At 47.7% G+C, this 13,154-nt stretch overlaps 1 protein-coding gene across 3 annotated transcripts in view; it reads right to left on the reverse strand.

Annotated features, from left to right (window-relative positions):
* The window catches only part of LOC141092473 (probable cation-transporting ATPase 13A5), a 544,666-nt gene that overhangs the window by 287,027 nt on the left and 244,485 nt on the right, over positions 1-13,154 (reverse strand). The window lies entirely within an intron of this gene.

A 13,154-nucleotide genomic window follows, 5' to 3' on the forward strand; every position in this document is an offset into this window, starting at 1 on the left:
CAGAGCATTTCCGGGGTTGCACAGCGGGAGCTTGGGTCCCCGCCCTGCATGTTTGGCGCTCTTTAGAGCACAAATAAACATGCAGGGATAATCTGCCATGCACTATAATGCCACAGCCATGTTGTATATCAGAACTGGCACCGCCCTGCTGTTCACAGTCGGCTCCATAATCACCAGTGTAGGGAGAGTTGCTGCAGAGATAGGGACAGAATAGGTGGTTTTTAAGTCGTTGTGGGTATAATATTACTGAAAACACAAATCCAGCTAAACTAACAGTCCTTCTAAGGATTAATTATTGGGTTTATAAGTGCTAGGTAGGCAGAGGCAGTGTATGTGGCTATATATACATCAATGCTAGGCAGCAGGCAGTGTCTGTGGGTATATAGATATCAGTGCTAGGCAGGCAGGCATTGTACAGTGCCTTGCGAAAGTATTCGCCCCCCTGGAACTTTTCAACCTTTCCCACATATCATGCTTCAAACATAAAGATACCAAATGTAAATTTTTGGTGAAGAATCAACAAGTGGAACACAATTGTGAAGTTGAGCGAAATTTATTGGTTATTATAAATTTTTGTGGAAATTCAAAAACTGAAAAGTGGGGCGTGCAATATTATTCGTCCCCTTTACTTTCAGTGCAGCAAACTCACTGCAGAAGTTCATTGGGGATCTCTGAATGATTCAATGTTGTCCTAATTGACAAATGATAAATATAATCCATCTGTGTGTAGTCAAGTCTCCGTATAAATGCACCTACTCTGTGATAGTCTCAGGGTTCTGTTTGAAGCACTGAGAGCATCATGAAGACCAAGGAACACAACAGGCAGATCTGTGATACTGTTGTGGAGAAGTTTAAAGCCAAAATGATTTTCAAAACTTTAAACATCCCAAGGAGCACTGTGCAAGCGATCATATTGAAATGGAAGGAGTATCATACCACTGCAAATCTACCAAGACCCGGCTGTCCCTCTAAACTTTCATCTCAAACAAGGAGAAGACTGATCAGACGTGCAGCCAAGAGGCCCATGATCACTCTGGATGAACTGCAGCAATCTACAGCTGAGGTGGGACAGTCTGTCCGTAGGACAACAATCAATCGTACACTGCACAAATCTGGCCTTTATGGAAGAGTGGCAAGAAGAAAGCCATTTCTCAAAGATATCCATAAAAAGTGTTGTTTAAAGTTTGCAGCAAGCCACCTGGGAGACACACCAAACATGTGGAAGAAGGTGCTCTGGTCAGATGAAACCAAATCGAACTTTTTGGCAACAATGCCAAACGATATGTTTGGTATAAAGGCAACACAGCTCATCACCCTGAATACACCATCCCCACTGTCAAAACATGGTGATGGCAGCATCATGATTTGGGCCTGCTTTTCTTCAGCATGGACAGGGAAGATGGTTAAAATTGATGGGAAGATGAATGGAGCCAAATACAGGTGTCATGATCCAGGACAGGGTTTCGCTTTGGCCCGTCCTGGTCTGACTGGGGGTTAATTGTTCCACCTCTCCCTGGCAGAGGGCGGCTGAGGTCCGGTGTCAGTTATGCTCCTGCCCTCGGCTGAGTTAGTTGACCTTGTGCGTACGTGTGCCTTATCTTGCTTGCTTGTTTGGTTTTTGATCCGGTTCTGTCCCTGTTACGAGTTCTGCCTGTCCCTCTTGTACTGCGCTACCTCTCGTGTATGACTCTCTGCTTGTGACCCGACTTCTCTCTGCTCGTCCCCTTGGTACCGCGTCACCCTCTTGTGTGTGACCTTTGGTTTTGTCTGACCTCCCGTCTGTTTATCCCTCCTGTACCTCGCTGTCCGTACTGTGAATGACCTCCGTTTTGCCTGACTCTGAGTTTTCTGTCTTCTCTGAAAGCAGGACGCTATGCCCCACCCCCTTGCAGTCACATGACCGTAGGTCCCGTGCCGGCTTGCTAAACTTCATCACTCAAGTCCTGTGCACCTATACTTTCTGGCTGTCCTGGTCACCAGGGGTCCCTACAGTGCGGGTGAGTCCCTGCTCAGCGGAGGCTGTACGCCGGCACTGTCAGGATCCTGATATTATAACTGACCGATACCATTTTTTTCTCTGCTCCCTTCTCCTGTGTGTGTGATGGATCCTATGCATGCTCTTTCTGAGCAGGTTAAACACCTGACTCAGATGTCTCAGAAACTCCTTGGAGAACAACGAGTCCTGGCTCAGTCTCAGCAGCTGATCGCTGACACTGTGCAGGGGGTTTTTTCATCGGGGGCTTGGGATATTACATTAGTTTCCCCTGAGTTTCCAGTGAAGTTACCGGATACCTTTTCTGGAGATAAAAAAGAGTTCAGAGTGTTCAAGGAGGGCTGTAAGCTTTTTTTCCCTTAAGACCTCACTCTTCTGGGGATGAAGGTCAGAGAGTGGGGGTCATTATGTCTCTGTTAAGGGGAGCCCCCCAAACTTGGGCTTTCTCCCTTCCGACCACGGCCCCTGAACGTATGACTGTGAATGCATTTTTTGAGGCCCTGGGGCATATTTATGATGAGCCTGATCGCATGTGTATGGCTGAGGACATGGTGATGAGTGTGTGCCAGGGGAAGCACTAAACCGAATTCAGATGATGGGCTGCTGAGGTCTGTTGGAATGATGCCGCCCTCCGGGGTTTGTTCCGTAGAGGCCTGTCTGAATATCTTAAAGATGCCTTGGCTCTCCACCCTCCGCCTGATTCCCTGGATGAGGCTATGAGACAGGCCGTCCGAATGGATCGCCGGCTACGGGCGAGGGAGGTGATGCAAAGTGAAAGATCGTTATTCTCCCAAGGAAGCCAGTCCTATATTGGAGATCACGGAGATGGGAACCATCGACCTCAAAGAAAATGAAAGGAGACAACGGCACGTGGAAAAAGGCTGTTTTCACTGTGGCGATTCTGGACATTGGAGAAAGGTTTGCCCCTCCCGTCCACTAACCAAGCGACTGAGTCCAGGTGATTGTCGTGGAGGTCACCTAGGCTCTCAGGTACCTTTTTCTGCCTTCTATAAAATGTTGTTGCAAGTGGAACTTTGTTGTGGGAGTGTCTCCACATCCACTTCTGCCTTCGTGGATTGCGGATCAGCATTGAACTTTATTGACTCCGATTTGGTATACAGGTGTAAGTTAGGGACAGTTAGGTTGGAGACTCCTATTCACGCTGTGGCCATTGACAAAACACCACTGGTAAAGAATGACATTATGTTTTGTACTGAAGAGTTTCTCCTTAAAGTGAGTTCCTTGCACCAGGAACATATTTCATGTTTTGTGATGGACAACCTGCCAGCGGGACTGGAGTTGGGGTTCCCCTGGTTACAATTGCATAATCCTGTAATTAATTGGGAATGTCGGGACATTGTTAAATGGGGTCCCTATTGTTCTGAGAAATGTCTTGATACTGTGTCTGTGTCGTCCATGGGTCTGGAAGGTATTCCGGAGTGCCTGATAGACTATACGGACGTTTTCTCTGAAAAAGAGGCTGAGGTTTTACCACCACACCGCCCATTTGATTGTGCTATTGACCAGGTTCCAGGTGCTAAATTGCCCAAGGCCCACTTGTATAACAATCGTCCTTCTGTTTCTCCTGGTGTTCTTTTTTTGTAAAGAAAAAGACGGTGGTTTACGCCCATGCCTCGATTTTCGTGAGTTAAATAAGATAACTGTGAGGAATACGTATCCCCTTCCACTTATTCCTGATTTATACAACCAATTGTCCGGAGCTAAGTGGTTTTTAAAATTAGATCTACGGGGAGCGTATAACCTTATCCGAGTCTGAGACGGAGATGAATGGAAAACCGCTTTTCTCACTACTGAAGGGTTGTTTGAAAATCAGGTCATGCCTTTCGGCTTGACCAATGCTCCAGCGGTCTTCCAAAACTTCATAAATCACATGTTCTCTGATTTTATTGGATGTTTTTTAGTGGCATATTTGGATGACATATTGATCTATTCTCCTGATAAACAGACTCACATTGGTCATGTTCGGGCAGTTCTCCAAAGGCTCCGGGAGAACTGTCTCTTTGCTAAACTGGAAAAATGTTTGTTTTTTGTTCAGGAACTGTCGTTTCTGGGGTTCATCGTGTCTGCTGAAGGGTATCGCATGGATCCTAATAAAGTGCAGGCCATTGTCGAGTGGGTTCAACCTTGTGATTTGAAGGCTCTGCAGCGTTTCCTAGAATTTGCCAATTACTATCGCAAATTTATAAAGGGGTTCTCACAGGTGGTTAAACCCCTCACAGACATGACTCAAAAGGGGGCCGATATCAAGAATTTGTCAACCACAGCGGTAGCGGCATTTCAGTTTTTGAAAACATGTTTCATGTCGGCCCCGGTTCTTGCTCAACCGGACCCGTCTGAACCATTTATTGTTGAGGTAGATGCCTCAGAGGTGGGGGTGGGGGCGGTATTGTCCCAGGGACCCGCCACTTTGACCAATTTAAGACCTTGCGCCTTTTTCTCAAAGAAATTCTCTCCTGCGGAGAGAAACTATGATGTGGGAAATCGAGAACGTCTGGCCATTAAGTTGGCCTTTGAAGAATGGAGGCATTTTTTGGAGGGGCTGTCCATCCTATAACCGTAATTACGGACCACAAAAACCTAGCTTATATTGAGTCAGCTAAGAGGTTGACTCCTAGACAGGCTAGATGGTCACTTTTTTTTTCCCGATTCAACTTCTCGATCACTTTTCGGCCAGGGTCCAAAAATGTCAGAGCGGATGCTTTGTCACGCAGTTTAGATCCGGTGTCCCCCCCGGAACCTCCATCCTCCATTCTTCAGCCTGGGGTGGTGGTGGCAGGTATTTCAAATATGTTGGAACGAGAGAGATTCGGGAAGCCCAGTCTCTTGCACCGCCGGTTAAGCCGGTGGACAAACTTTTTGTGCCAGCTCAGCTTCGCCTTAAGGTCCTCCGGGAGTTCCATGACTCAGTTCTGGGTGGACATCCAGGGAGCACGGCTACCCAGAAGGCCATTACTAGAGTATTCTGGTGGTCTGCTTTAGCCTCTGATGTTGGGAAATATGTGTCTGCTTGTGATGTTTGTGCCCATGCAAAAACCCCCCATAACCGGCCGGCCGGGGAATTGGTACCACTGCCAATTCCTGAGAGACCATGGATGCATTTGTCCATGGATTTCATCACCAACCTTCCCCCCTCCAAGGGTAATACCGTCGTCTGGGTTGTGGTGGACAGGTTTAGTAAGCAGGCACATTTTGTACCTTTGGCAGCTCTACCTAATGCGGAAACATTGTCCAGATTGTTTGTTGAGCAGGTGGTGAGGTTGCATGGGGTACTCTTGAATGTGGTGTCTGATAGAAGAGTGCAATTTTTTTCCAGATTTTGGAGGGCTTTTTGTAAAAGGTTGGGTATTGGTCTGTCCTTTTCATCTGCTTATCATCCAGAGACTAATGGGCAGACCAAGCGGACCAATCAGTCTCTGGAGAAAATTCTGCGTTGCTTGACCTCGGACCGACAAGATGATTGGTGCTCTGTGTTACCGGTGGCTGAGTTTGCATTTAACAACCGCGTTAACCAGTCTATGGGTACATCTCCCTTTTTCTGCAATTATGGATTTCATCCTCATTTTGGAGAATTTTCCCGTTTGAATTCTGGGTGTCCTGGGGCGGATGAGACGATCTAGCGGTTGGGGGAGGTATGGCGAAAGGTCCAGAGTAACATTACGAAGGCCCAGGACAAATTTAAATTTTTTGCGGACAAAAAAACTATCCGCGGGACCGGTGTTTCAGATTGGGGATAAGTTATGGTTGTCCACCAAGAATATAAGACTCAAGGTCCCCTCTGCGAAGCTTGGACCCAAGTTTATCGGTCCTTATGAAATTACCGAGACAGTTAACCCGGTGGCTTTTCGGTTGCATCTCCCGCCATCTCTGCGGATACCAAATGTTTTTCATAAGGTCCTTTTGAAACCTGTGAGTTCCACTGGGGAGGGATCATCAGCTTCCCCAACACCGGTTTTGGTAGACGGGCAGTCAGAGTACGAGGTGGAACGAATTGTTGACTCCAGGTTGGTCCTTCGTGCCCTTCAGTATCTGGTTCATTGGAAAGGCTACGGTTCTGAAGAACGCTCGTGGGTTCCTGCTCGATCGGTTCATGCGGATCGGTTGGTCCGGGCCTTTCACGCCAAGTACCCTGAAAGACCTGGGGGTCCAGTGGCCCCCCATTGAGAGGAGGGTACTGTCATGATCCAGGACGGGGTTTCGCTTTGGCCCTTCCTGGTCTGACTGGGGGTTAATTGTTCCGCCTCTCCCTGGCAGAGGGCAGCTATTTAATGCTCACTGGACCTAGGTCCGGTGTCAGTTATACTCCTGCACTCGGCTGAGTTAGTTGACCTTGTGCGTACGTGTGCCTTGTGCCTGATATCTTGCTTGCTTGTTTGGTTTTTGATCCGGTTCTGTCCCTGTTACGAGTTCTGCCTGTCCCTCTTGTACTGCGCTACCTCTCGTGTATGACTCTCTGCTTGTGGCCCGACTTCTCTCTGCTCGTCCCCTTGGTACCGCGTCGCCCTCTTGTGTATGACCTTTGGCTTTGTCTGACATCCCGTCTGTTTATCCCTCCTGTACCTCACTGTCCGTACTGTGAATGACCTCCGTTTTGCCCGACTCTGAGTTTTCTGTCTTCTCTGAAAGCAGGATGCTAAGCCCCGCCCCCTTGCAGTCACATGACCGTAGGTCCCATGCCGGCTTGCTAAGCTTCATCACTCATGTCCTCTGCACCTATACTTTCTAGCTGTCCTGGTCCCCAGGGGTCTCTACAGTGCGGGTGAGTCCCTGCTCAGCGGAGGCTGTACGCCGGCGCTGTCAGGATCCTGATAACAGGACTATTCTTGAAGAAAACCTGTTGAAGTCTGCAAAAGACCTGAGACTGGGACGGAGATTTGTCTTCCAACAAGACAATGATCCCAAACATAAAGCAATATCTACAATGGAATGGTTGACAAATAAGCGTATCCAGGTGTTAGAATGGCCAAGTCAAAGTCCAGACCTGAATCAAGAATCTGTGAAAAGTGCTGAAAACTGCTGTTCACAAATGATCTCCATCAAACCTCACTGAGCTCGAGCTGTTTGACAAGGAAGAATGGGCAAGAATTTCAGTCTCTCGATGTACAAAACTGATAGAGACATACCCCAAGCTACTCGAAGCTGTACTCGCAGCAAAAGGTGGCTCAGCAAAGTATTAAGTTAAAGGGGCCGAATAATATTGCACGCCCCACTTTTCAGTATTTGAATTTCCACAGAAATTTAAAATAACCAATAAATTTCGTTCAACTTCACAATTGTGTCCCACTTGTTGTTGATTCTTCACCAAAAATTTACATTTGGTATCTTTATGTTTGAAGCATGATATGTGGGAAAAGGTTGAAAAGTTCCAGGGGGCCGAATACTTTCACAAGGCACTGTATGTGTCATACTTCATTGCATACAGCAAGAGGGTCCATTCCATTACTGTCTGCTACTACTGCCAATTACAGATATTGACCGTATATACATAGTCCCAGGTATCAGTGGCCAAGAATATTTTTTTTTTGCATCTTAATCCAGATTATTTTATTCAAAAGCAATCCAGATCACACATATTTTTCTACATTTGCTTGTTGGCATTGCAGAATACAGCCAGATCCTTTCCATAGTACAGTGTCAAAATCAAGGTGTTTTAAACAAGTGTATTGCCATCACACTAATCACATCTGAGTGTGCAAATCTGCCATTTTTGTGGTACTGTAAAATTTTGTTGGAGTGTCTTATACAAGTCCTTTGCACCATTTTGCAGGATGAAAGCCAAGCTAGAATATCAATTTCCAGACACTGTGTTTCGGGGTACTGCCCCTCGTGCCCCCTTTCACACTTTGCACTGACGAGGGGCAGAACCCCAAAACACAGTGTCTGCAAATTGATATTCTGGCTTGGCATTTATCATAAGTCATGTAACAAGGCTCGTTTAAGGGTCAACATTGACTTTTAGGATTGCTACTTCCAATAGGTGGCACTAGAGTTCTAGTCCTCTTCCTCTCTTCCTATTTTGCTGTGAAAAAATTACAGGCAGATATTTTAAAGTCAAGTATCTCCGTCACACGCCTCACCTATCTGTGGGCCAAAAACTGTGGCTGTAACGAATGGAAGCGGAGGCACAGGTGATGAAGTTCATTTTCGTCTTTTATTTTTTGAGTGGAACCTTGGGACCATGGTCTGGGGGGCTCAGAAGGGGGCGTGACTAGTGAACCCCAGGTACCCATAGTAAGATTCCTCGAACAGGACCAGAGTGGAATACCTGGGGGACATAGGTGCTACCCCCAGTTAGAACCCAGACACGTAGAATCTGTCCCAGTGGGACAAACGGGTAAACAGATATTATAGATAAGGTGCAGCTGACTGGCGGACACCGGGTATACGAGGTTAAGCTAGCGCTGGCAAGGATAGTCAGGTTCCGGGTGGATAGGAGGAAGCTGGCTCCAGCAACTTTAGTGTTGTCCATCGGTATGGATGGTGGAGTGGCAGAACAAGATGGAATTTGAGAGTAATGGTACAGATGTCATCTAGGATAGTCGAACAACTGGTCACTGATATTCTGCGGAGACAAAGAGTGTAAGCAGAGTGCTAAATGGAATGCTATAACAACACATGCAGAACAGAGACAGAACCGGGATTAGCAAGAGTAGATACTCGTTGCTCCAGCACCCTCCCTATGGTGGAGGGGCCAGAAATAGTAATCAGTTCGCTGCCATTGGTTAATTGATATATTCAAAAAATGTGAACACCCGCCCTAAGCACTCTCCCTGGAGGCCTGCTAGATGCATGCCAGGAAGCAGAGGAGAGAGAGGCAGCAGCAGGACGCCGAGGGACAGACAGAAAGTGAGGATTCTGACAGGGACCTCACAGAGGTACAGGGGCAGTCTTGGGAGCAGGAGTGGGTGAGGGACCAGAACTGGGACCAGTACCAGCACCAGAACCGGGTGTAACAGTATCCCCCTCTTTACGGGCCCTCTTTTTCACGCCTGCGTGGAATCTTTTAAGAAGGAGAGGGGCCTGGATGTTCTCTTTAGGCTCACGTGGCCTCTCCTCAGGGCCAAAACTTCTCCAGTCCACCAGATAATAGGTCTTACCCCTTACTCTCTTAGTGGCCAAGATGTGCTCTACCTCAAAGACATCATCCTCAGAGACAGGATTTGTAGTGGTACCCAGGTCCTTAAAGAAGGAGCTCAAAACTACTGGTTTGAGGAGTTAGGCACACATAAGGAAGCAGGCAATTTCAGTTTGTAAGAGACCGGGTTGATTTGTCTCAAGACTTCAAAGAGCCCAATGAAACGGGGACCTAATTTGTAGGAAGGCATCTTCAGGCAGATGTACTTGGAGGAGAGGCATACCTTGTCTCAGGGGCAAAAGGTTGGAGCATCTAGGCGTCTCTTGTCTGCATGCCTTTTCTTACATTGCAAGGCTCTCTCCAAAGCAGACTTGGTATCTCTACAAACTTTTGACAAATCTTCTGTAAAGGTATCGACTGCCGGAACGCCAGACGGTCCAGAGATAGGAAGAGGAATTCTGGGTTGGAGTCCAAACACAATCTGAAAGGGAGATTTTCCTGAAGATTCACTTACTTGGTTGTTGTAGGAGAATTCCGCCCAGGGCAGTAACTCTACCAAGTCTTTGTGGTGTGCGTTGACGAAGTGGCTCAGAAATCCGGACAGGGTTTGATTGGTTCTCTCCACTTGCCCATTGGATTGGGGATGGTATGCTGAAGAAAAATCCAGTTCTATTTTTACCAGTTAACAGACCGCTTTCCAAAACTTCAAGGTGAACTGGACACCCCTGTCGGACACAATGTGGAGATGAAATCCATGGAGACAGAAGATGTGCTGAATGAAGAGATCATCAAGTTCAGGAGCAGACGGGAGACTGGGTAAAGGAATGAAGTGAGCTATTTTAGAGAAGCGGTCCACCACAACCCATACCCCATACCACTGAGCAGCCGGAAGAGATGGGATGATCCGTGACGAAATCCATCACGATGTGCTGCCAGGGAGCGGATGGAATGGAAAAAGGCTGAAGCTGACCTGCTGGCAGGCGCTTAAAAGTTTTTTTATGGGCACACGAAGGACAGGCTGCGACTTACTCAAGGATATCCTTACCCATGGTAGGCCACCAGTAGTAATGGGAGATGAGTTGCAGAGTCTTTTTCCGACCGGCGTGACCAGCCAACTTGGAAGAGTGACTCTACAGAAGGACACGATTACGTTCCGAGGCAGTCACGTGAGTTTTCCCTGGCGGAAGTCGGGCAAGATCAACAGAGGCTACTGAGACTAACCTTGATGGTTCAATGATGTGCTGAGGTTCTTCTTCCAGATCAGGAGGCAAAAAGGCTCTGGATAGTGCTTCTGACTTGACGTTTTTGTCAGCTGGATGGAAATGAAGAACAAAATTAAATGGAGCAAAAAACAAGGCCCACCGGGCCTGATGGGGATTCAGCCTCTGAGCGGATTGGAGGTAGACAAGGTTTTTATGATTGGTAAATATGACTACCTGATGAAGAATTCCCTCAAGAAGATGTTTCCATTCTTGCAGGGCTAAATTGATAGCCAACGATTCCCGATCACCAACAGAATAGTTCCTCTCTGAGGGTTAAAAAAGCTTAGAAAAAAAACCATAGGAGATCATCCGACCAGTAGACGATTTCTGGGTGACAACCGCTCCTGCACCTACAGAGGATGCGTCTACCTCAATTAAAAATTGCTCATTACAATTCGGACGATGGAGAATGAGTGCTGGAGCGAAGGCTTTTTTGAGAGAGACAAAGGCCTCCTCTGCCTCAGGGAACCATTCCTTGGAGTTTACACCTTTCCAGGTTAAAGCTGTGATGGGAGCCACTCAGGTGGAAAAGTGTGGAATGAATTGCCAGTAGTAGTTGGCGAATCACAGGAACCATTGTATGGCTTTCAGCCCAGATGGAAAAGGCCACTTGAGGACTGCAGACAACTTCTCTGGGTCCATCTTTAATCCTGCGGAGGACACTATGAAACCGAGGAAAGGCAAAGAGGATTGTTCAAAGAGGCATTTATCAAATTTGGCATAAAGCCTGTTCTCTCTGAGTCTTTGTAGGACCAGACGCACTTGCCTCCGGTGCGAGGCCGTCAGCAGAGAAGATTAGAATGACATCCAGGTAGACAACAACACATGTGTAGAGCAGATCCCTGAAAATGTTATTAACAAATTCCTGAAAAACTGTGGGTGCATTGCTTAGGCCAAACGGCATTACCAGGTATTTGTACTGGCCATCTTGGGTGTTGAAGGCTGGTTTAAATTTGTCTCCTTCTCGAATTCGGATCAGGTTGTATGTCCCTCTAAGATCCAATTTGGTGAAGATCTTGGCCCCTCGGAGACTATCAAACAGCTCTGAAATAAGAGGTAATGGATACCTGTTTTTTACCGTGATCTAGTTTAGGCCCTGGTAGTCGATACAAGGCCGCAGGGATCGGTCCTTTTTCTTCACGAAAAAGAATCTTGCTCCTGCTGGTGAAGATGATTTCCAGATAAATCCTCTGGCCAGGATCTCTTGGATGTAGTCAGACATGGCTTGAGTCTCTGCTTGAGGAAGAGGATAAAATCTCCCACGAGGAGGGGATGTTCAGGGGAGAAGATCAATCGGACAGTCATACAACCTGTGTGGAAGTAGTCTCCCTGCCTCCTTTTTCCCAAAGACATCAGAGAAGGACCAGGAAGGTAACCCTGGCAGGGTAACTATTTGGACGGGAGGCGAAACAGGTTTAATTCAGGTTAGACATCGATCCATGCAGGAATCTCCACAACGCAGAACCTCTCCTGTTCTCCAATTTAGGACTGGTTCATGCAGCTGAAGCCATGGTAGACTGGTAGACCTAAAAGCAAGGGGTGAAACAAACTGGGGTAAACATAAAAATGGATTCTTTCAGAATGCGTTAGACCTACCCGGAGTTCCACAGGCTCGGAATGGAACTGGACGAGCTCGGTCAGGGGTTTACCATCTACAGTGGTCACCTGCAACAGGTCAGGGAGACGCTGAACTGATAGGCAGTAATGATCCACAACCGCCTGCTGGATGAAGTTCCCGGTGGCTCCAGAATCCAGCAAACAGGGTTCAGACAATTTTATTGCTCCGAAGGACATGGAGACCGAGATTTGCAGTGATGGAGAGGAATATTCTCTACCTAGGGAGACCTCTCCTACCGAGCCTAGGCATTGGAGTTTTCCGACCTCTTTGGACAGGTACGAATCAGGTGCTCAAGACTATTGCAGTAGTGGCAACCTCCCTCTTTGTGATGCACCTCCTGGGGGCGGCTGGCAAAACTTACACAATCAACCTCCGTGGCCTCAGAGAACGAAGACGAGGTAGTTGACTTAGGGGAAGTAGAGCCCAGGTGGTAGGGCCTTTTGTCTTGTTTTATCTCCTCGGAAAGTTCTTGAAAACGCAGATCTATCCTGGTAATAGGCCTGTCCCATCCCGCCAGCACATCCTTGATTCTACCAGACAAACCCTCCCAGAAGCTGGCCACCAAGGACTCGTTGTTCCAGGATAATTCAGATGAAAGAGTGCGGAACCGAACAGCATACTGAGCCACCGTGAGAGTTCCTTGATGTAGGCAGAGCAGAGCTGAAGCTGGCGACGTGACACGACCAGGTTAATCGAAGGTCCTGCAAAAAGCTTCTATAAAAGACTGAAGATCATTAATCAGATGTTCCCCTCTCTCCCACAGAGGGTTCAGCCAGGCGAGGGCCTCTCCATCGAGATGTGACATTATGAAGCCCACCTTGGCTTGGTCAGAAGCAAACATATGCCAGGATTTCGAAGTGCAGCGTGCACTGAGAGATGAAACCCCAACACTGAGCGGGGTCGCCATGGACGCGGGTGGGAGCTGCCAGGTAAGGACCTTCACTTGCCATGCAGGCAGGTACCTGTGTGCCGGTGGATGAGTCAGTTGCCATCGAGGACAGCAGGGAATGCATGCTGGTAGACAAGCTGTGCAGATAAGTCGTGATCTTGTCCTGTTGATCCCTTAGACGGGTCACGTCTTGACAAAGCTCCACAATCGGAGGTCTCTGGGATCCAGCGGGTTCCATGGTCGGAGCAATCTATAACGAATGGAAGCAGAGGCACAGGTGATGAAATTCACATTCGTCT

The sequence above is a fragment of the Dendrobates tinctorius genome, unplaced genomic scaffold, assembly GCF_039654945.1.
Source record: "Dendrobates tinctorius isolate UK_male_01 unplaced genomic scaffold, ASM3965494v1 ptg000060l, whole genome shotgun sequence".
NCBI lineage: Eukaryota > Metazoa > Chordata > Amphibia > Anura > Dendrobatidae > Dendrobates > Dendrobates tinctorius.